A 7,447-nucleotide genomic window follows, 5' to 3' on the forward strand; every position below is an offset into this window, starting at 1 on the left:
GGCTGCAGATGCATAAAATGAGGCTGAGAGAGATGAATGGACTTGCCCAAGGTCACGAGCTGATGGGTGGTAGACTGCAGAGCGTAAGCCCTGGCTTTTCAGCTCCGTGCCAGCAGTGGGGACAACACAGATTTATCCAAGCTCTTACAGCCCCTAGAAGCCCGCCAAAGACATAGAAGACACCTGCGATATATTTGTGGAGCACAGACGTGTACACATTGAACAGCAAAGACAGACAAGGACCCCCTGGATGAGGAAGCAGAAAAGCTTGGGACACCTCAGGTTAAAACAGGACATCCTGGTGACTTACTTCCCTGATAACACTCTTCCTAAGGCTTCCGGAACCGCCGCTAGGGTGCTGACCACAACTGTGTAACAACATAACTGTTACCATGTTTTTTAATTCATCTGTCTACCTCCCCGGCTGGACGATACAGTCCAGAAGGTCTGTTATCCCAGCACCCCTGGTGCCTGGCATGGCCTCTCTCCTTCAATAAAAAAAGTAAGTGGCCTGACCTGTGGTGGCGCAGTGGACAAAGCGTCGACCTGGAAATGCTGAGGTCGCCGGTTCGAAACCCTGGGCTTGCCTGGTCAAGGCACATATGGGAGTTGATGCTTCCAGCTCCTCCCCCCTTCTCTCTCTCTGTCTCTCTCTCCTCTCTCTCTCTCTCCTCTCTAAAAATGAATAAATAAAATAAAAATGAAAAAAATGAAAAAAAAGTGAGTGAATGAATGAATGAAAGCATGAAACTCATCCGCTTTCCCCCGAACGCAGTTCATATGTACGTCTCTACATTTGAAATGCAGAGCGGCGGTCACGTCTTCCCCATCGTTCTGACTCTAAAGCCTCCACTCACTAGACATGACCTGTGTTGGGGGTTCTTCCCTTGCTTTGCCCCCCCGTCCTGGGCATGCTCTGTGGCTGGATACCCGCCCCCCCCAGGGAAGAAAAGGCCGGTCCCCCAGAAAAGAGCGAGACTCCTGCAAGGTCTCTCCTCCCCAAGGACCTGGCCTGCTGGAGACTTGGTTTGATCTCACTTCAAAGAAAGAAATGTGACACTTATTATGGATCCTCAAGTCTCCTAATGCAATAATCTTTTACCATTCTTTTTCTTTTCCTCTCCTGCCACCCTGATACTGGTTCAGACTCTGCTTCCCACGAAGACTGTGTAAATAACCTCCTTGCCATAGATCAGAGGGTCTCCGAGTTCGGATCGATACCACACGCACACACACAGACACACACAGAGAGACACACACACAGACACACACAGAGAGACACACACAGACACACACAGAGAGACACACACACAGACACACACAGAGAGACACACACAGACACACACAGAGAGACACACACACAGACACACACAGAGAGACACACACACAGACACACACACACAGGGACACAGACACACACACACACAGAGACACACACACACACATATACACACACACAGACACACACACCACAACCCTCTCCTTAACTCGTCTGAGAAAGGACTGAGGCCCAAGGCGACCAGGTGACCGGGGTGATGTCTGAGGCACCAGGAGAACCCCACCCAGCTCCTGGCCGGCCTCCTGTCTGGTCACCAAACCGCCTTCAGCTGCCTTTTCGTTCTTGGGCTCGGGCTCTTGTTTCTGAAGACCGTTTTATAGCCTGTCTCTTTTCTATGCTAATAAGCAGAAGTAGGGCTTGTTCCAGAATCTAGGAAATTGCACAATTTTTTTTTTTTTTTGGAAACAACAGATTGACTGTGAGCTGTGCAGAGCCCCAAGATTACATTTCCTATAAATCTGTTTCCACTCAGGGCCCCTGGTGCCCACTGAGCGGCCACTCCCGCCACCCTGTGGGAGAGCCTGGTACTGCGTGTGCAGGAAAACAGTAAAAAGGACCCCCGTGAACACCTGGCTGCCCTTTGCTGGAGGATCTCTATTCACAGATGAATTTTGACCCCTGTTCTTTCTCCGTGTCCGCACTGAGGTCGCGTCCTGACTCGAGCAGGATGGCCACTGGGATAGGGTGGACGCGGGAACTCCCACGGGAAGTCACTGCTGTGCAGCCCTCTAAACTGAGATTCAGAGCTGCTCATTACCAGCCAAGGCTTCTCCGAGTCTCCTTGGGAATGTCTGGCAGCGCCTCCTCTACCTCCAGGTCCATGTTTGCAGCACACCCCCCCCCCCCCCGAACTGCCCGGTCTTTGGGCTCCTCTCTCCCTTTCTGGAAACCGGGTTTTTACACTACAACCAGCCAGCCCGGTTCTCGGTTGGATTAACAGGGCAAAAAAGCCTCGAAAAGCCCGTGCCTGACCCGTCTCAGAGGTTCCCGGTGACACACACAGGCCAACGTGACGGCCCACAGCGGCTCTAGCACCTTCCAGACAATCAACAAGCTCAGTGTGCAGATGTTGTGAAAACGCAGAAGAGGAAAAGAATCATAAACGAACGTCTCACCCCTTTCCAAGATGTGCGCGAATAATTATGAAACAGAAATGGTAAACCGGAGGCAGCAGAACATCTACGAAGAGTGTGGGCATTGAAAAACAAAACAAACAAACAAAAATAATACATTTTCTCCCACCTGCTGAGGCTACTAGTCCAATAAATGTTTCAGAGACGGAGCCACGGGAGAAAATCAAGTATCAAAATACACGCGCGTGGGGAATTCACAGAAGCAGGAAAGTTGCAGGGACCGGGAGGCAGTACTGGGAGTACCACCTGGGGCTGGACAGAGGGGAGACGGAGGACAGGGGCAGCCGGGGTGGACAGAGGAGAGACGGGGACAGGGGCAGCCGGGGTGGACAGAGGAGAGACAGGGACAGGGCAGCCGGGGTGGACAGAGGAGAGACGGGGACAGGGGCAGCCGGGGTGGACAGAGGAGAGACGGGGGACAGGGGCAGCCAGGCTGGACAGAGGAGAGACGGGGACAGGGGCAGCCGGAGTGGACAGAGGAGAGACGGGGGACAGGGGCAGCCGGGGTGGACAGAGGGGAGACAGGGGACAGGGACAGCCGGAGTGGACAGAGGAGAGACGGGGGCAACCGGGGTGGACAGAGGAGAGACGGGGACAGGGGCAGCCGGGGTGGACAGAGGAGAGACGGGGGACAGGGGCAACCGGGGTGGACAGAGGAGAGACGGGGACAGCCGGGTGGACAGAGGAGAGACGGGGACAGGGGCAGCCGGGGTGGACAGAGGAGAGACGGGGGACAGGGGCAACCGGGGTGGACAGAGGAGAGACGGGGACAGGGGCAACCAGGGTGGACAGAGGAGAGACGGGGGACAGGGGCAACCGGGGTGGACAGAGGAGAGACGGGGACAGCCGGGTGGACAGAGGAGAGACGGGGACAGGGGCAGCCGGGGTGGACAGAGGAGAGACGGGGACAGGGGCAGCCGGGGTGGACAGAGGAGAGACGGGGACAGGGGCAACCAGGGTGGACAGAGGAGAGACGGGGGACAGGGGCAGCCGGGTGGACAGAGGAGAGACGGGGACAGGGGCAACCGGGGTGGACAGAGGAGAGACGGGGACAGGGGCAGCCGGGGTGGACAGAGGAGAGACGGGGACAGGGGCAGCCGGGGTGGACAGAGGAGAGACGGGGGCAGCCGGGTGGACAGAGGAGAGACAGGGGATAGGGACAACCGGGGTGGACAGAGGAGAGACGGGGACAGGGGCAGCCGGGGTGGACAGAGGAGAGACGGGGGACAGGGGCAGCCGGGTGGACAGAGGAGAGACGGGGGCAGCCGGGTGGACAGAGGGGCGACAGGGGACAGGGGCAGCCGGGGTGGACAGAGGAGAGACAGGGGATAGGGGCAACCGGGGTGGACAGAGGAGAGACGGGGACAGGGGCAGCCGGGGTGGACAGAGGAGAGACGGGGACAGGGGCAGCCGGGGTGGACAGAGGAGAGACGGGGACAGGGGCAGCCAGGGTGGACAGAGGAGAGACGGGGACAGGGGCAGCCGGGGTGGACAGAGGAGAGACGGGGACAGGGGCAGCCGGGGTGGACAGAGGAGAGACGGGGACAGGGGCAACCAGGGTGGACAGAGGAGAGACGGGGGACAGGGGCAGCCAGGTGGACAGAGGAGAGACGGGGACAGGGGCAACCGGGGTGGACAGAGGAGAGACGGGGACAGGGGCAGCCGGGGTGGACAGAGGAGAGACGGGGACAGGGGCAGCCGGGGTGGACAGAGGAGAGATGGGGGCAGCCGGGTGGACAGAGGAGAGACAGGGGACAGGGGCAGCCGGGGTGGACAGAGGAGAGACGGGGACAGGGGCAGCCGGGGTGGACAGAGGAGAGACGGGGGACAGGGGCAGCCGGGTGGACAGAGGAGAGACGGGGGCAGCCGGGTGGACAGAGGAGAGACAGGGGACAGGGGTAACCGGGGTGGACAGAGGAGAGACAGGGGATAGGGGCAACCGGGGTGGACAGAGGAGAGACGGGGACAGGGGCAGCCGGGGTGGACAGAGGAGAGACGGGGACAGGGGCAGCCGGGGTGGACAGAGGAGAGACGGGGACAGGGGCAGCCAGGGTGGACAGAGGAGAGACGGGGACAGGGGCAGCCAGGGTGGACAGAGGAGAGACGGGGGACAGGGGCAGCCGGGGTGGACAGAGGAGAGAAGGGGACAGGGGGTGTTAGATTTCAGAAGTGGGAACGGCGGTGTGCGTGCAGTTGAGGGGGATCAGAACCCACGTGGCAGGAGAATTCTTGCTAGGTGACTCAGAAACCATGGGACTCAGAGCACACCTCGCTAACAGACTCCTGTCTGGAGCCCTCTGCTTATCATGCTTAATTCAATTTAGGATAAGGCAGAGACATCCTCAAATTCCCTCCCTGGAGCGGAGCGGGATTTTTTTTTTTTTTTCTTTTTTTCCCTGAATATCTTCAGCAGGAAGGGGGCGGGTCAAGGGTTCTTTCTGCATCTCGTTTCCTCATAAACAGTTTAAAATCAATACCCCAAAAAGGCAGCTCCAAGCTGGCAAAATCTTGGTTCCCTTGGTAGGTTGAAAAGCCTACCCCCCCCCCAATCATAGAAGTCAGTCTGATGTTACCGTTAGACACCTTTTTTCTCCTGCGACTCAGAAATGGCCCTGTGTTGCTGATGTAAAACGACTGCCATCCTTCATCGTTACATTCCAATAACGAAACGTTCTGTGGGAGGACATTTTCAAAGTTGGCTCCCCATGATCATCAAAGAACTATCGTATCTATACTGTATATAACATATTTAATATATAATAGATAGTGTATGACAGAGTCTATTCATTCAGCCAACAAATATATAGTGTCTACATTTAGACCCACGCCGGATGTGGGGGGCGGGGATCCACAAGTAATCATGGCGGCAGGCTCTCTACCCTCATCTCCCCGGGGCTCGGGGCAGGGGGGCGGCAGGGTCTCTACCCTCATCTCCCCGGGGCTCCGGGCAGGGGGGCGGCAGGGTCTCTACCCTCATCTCCCCGGGTATCCGGGCAGGGGGTTGGCAGGCTCTCTACCCTCAGCTCCCCGGGGCTCCGGGCAGGGGGGCGGCCCAGGCCACAGGCCCTGGCAGATTGTGATGGATACAGGCTGGGGGGCGACAAGCAGGAATGGCCGTGGAGGCCCCCCACACCGAAACGCAAGGTGAGTGACCCACCGGTCAGCCAGCAATGGACGGCAAGGCGGGTGAGGGCCAGGGAGCTGTGGGTGACCATGGGGGGAGCAAGGGGCAGAGCCAGTCGACTGTCAACTAGGAGGGGAGAGAGGAGCGGAGCTGGGGGCCGCGCAGGCGGGCGGCGAGTGGAGGTAAGACTGTCTGAGAAGAACACGTGTCTCTTCAGGGGGCTTTCTGCCGAGTGGGCTCTAACCCCGTGTTGACGTGGGGGTGGGGGTGGCGATAAGGAAGGGAGACGGCCGAGAAGTGGGAGCCAGCCGGAAGCAGCCCCGGGTTCTGCGGGCAGGGGTCTGTCCACCGGGGGGCCGAGGCTGAGGACAGCTGGGGCTCCTTTCTGTCCTCTGTGCCCGCACCGCGGCCCTGCGCCTCTGGGACTCGGGGCAAGAGGGCGCACCTGCTGCCTACGACTGTCCTTCAACCGCAGGTGCCAGGGGCAAAGGGGGTGCTCTCGGGATGGCTCTGGGGCTGGGGAGACAGGACCCAGACGCAGCAATAAAGAGGCTCCCGGCCCAAAGCGCGTCTTCCCTCAGCTCGCAGTAGCCTGCCGAGGCGTCCCAGCGGGGTCACGGCTTCTTATGACCCACAGAGAAGGAGAGGGATTCAAGGTCGGTGCCCAAGCCCCACCGAGTCCCAGGGAGGCTGGAGCCTGCCGTGCTGGGCCCGGTCCAAAGGCACGGGAGCGTGCTGGGCCCGGTCCAAAGGCACGGGAGCCGAGACCCGCGCGGGGCGTCCCCTGGGCCGAGGAGGAGGGAGGGGCCGCAGGAGGGGGTCAGCTGAGGCTGAGGGGGCAGGACCTCGAGGCCAGAGAGGCGCCAGGGGAGGGAAGGTGGTGCTGGGGGAGGGTCCCCGCCCCGTTTGTCTGTGTCTAGTCCCCAGGGGCTTCTGCTCTGGTGGCCCTCGGGACCCGGCCCACCAGCCCTGCTCTGCGCCTGCCTGTGGATCGCGAGTGCCTCCTCTGTCCGCCTCAGTCTCCGCTCCGCGCGGTCAGCTCCTCCCGGGGCTCCGGTCCTCCCAGGGCTCAGCTCCTCTCGGGGCTCAGCTCCTCCGGGGCTCCGGTCCCGCGGAGGGTTCTGCGCTCCAGGTGCCCCAGCGACACCTCGGCCACTCTCCGCAGCCACTGGCCGCGCCATCGTCAGCCCTCCCCACACCTCGCTGGGCAGTGTCTCCCCTCTTCTCTCCTGAGGGAAAGAAATTAAGGGTTTCAGATTTACCTGCGTGGGAAAAGGGACAGACTGGGCCTCCAGGGAACCCTCTGATTGGCAGCTCAGCCTCTGCTCTGCCCCCCCGCCCCCCCCACACGCACCCCAGGGACGGCAGCCCATCTGCGCTCACATCGTCCGCAGTGGCTTTAACCACCGTGCTGACCTCTCCGCGTCCTGGACGGCATCCGTCCTGTCCAGAAGCTCAGATCATCCATTCCCTCCTCTGTGCAAGGACACACTAAATTTTTGATGAATGAATTTTGCTGCATATGCATGTATATCATCCATATTAACCCAGGCGACGTCCTAGTTTCTCTTAATGAATTAATTATGAAATATATTCTAGTACTATCAAATGGCATAATAACACAATTATATAATCTATACAGGTACCGATGAATGAACTATCTCTTCCTGTAAGAATAAGAGCCCCTTGAAGACAAGAGGTGTTTTTTTCCATCTCTCTAAGTCAGATAGCTAAGACTTTAAAGAAGGGCCGATTAAATGAATGAATCTGTTACAATCTTGCTGTGGACATAGAGGCCTGTTATTATAGTTATTTATTTTTAAGTATTTTTTAAAGTCATAAAGCTATCGG

This window comes from Saccopteryx bilineata, chromosome 2 (assembly GCF_036850765.1).
Source record: "Saccopteryx bilineata isolate mSacBil1 chromosome 2, mSacBil1_pri_phased_curated, whole genome shotgun sequence".
NCBI lineage: Eukaryota > Metazoa > Chordata > Mammalia > Chiroptera > Emballonuridae > Saccopteryx > Saccopteryx bilineata.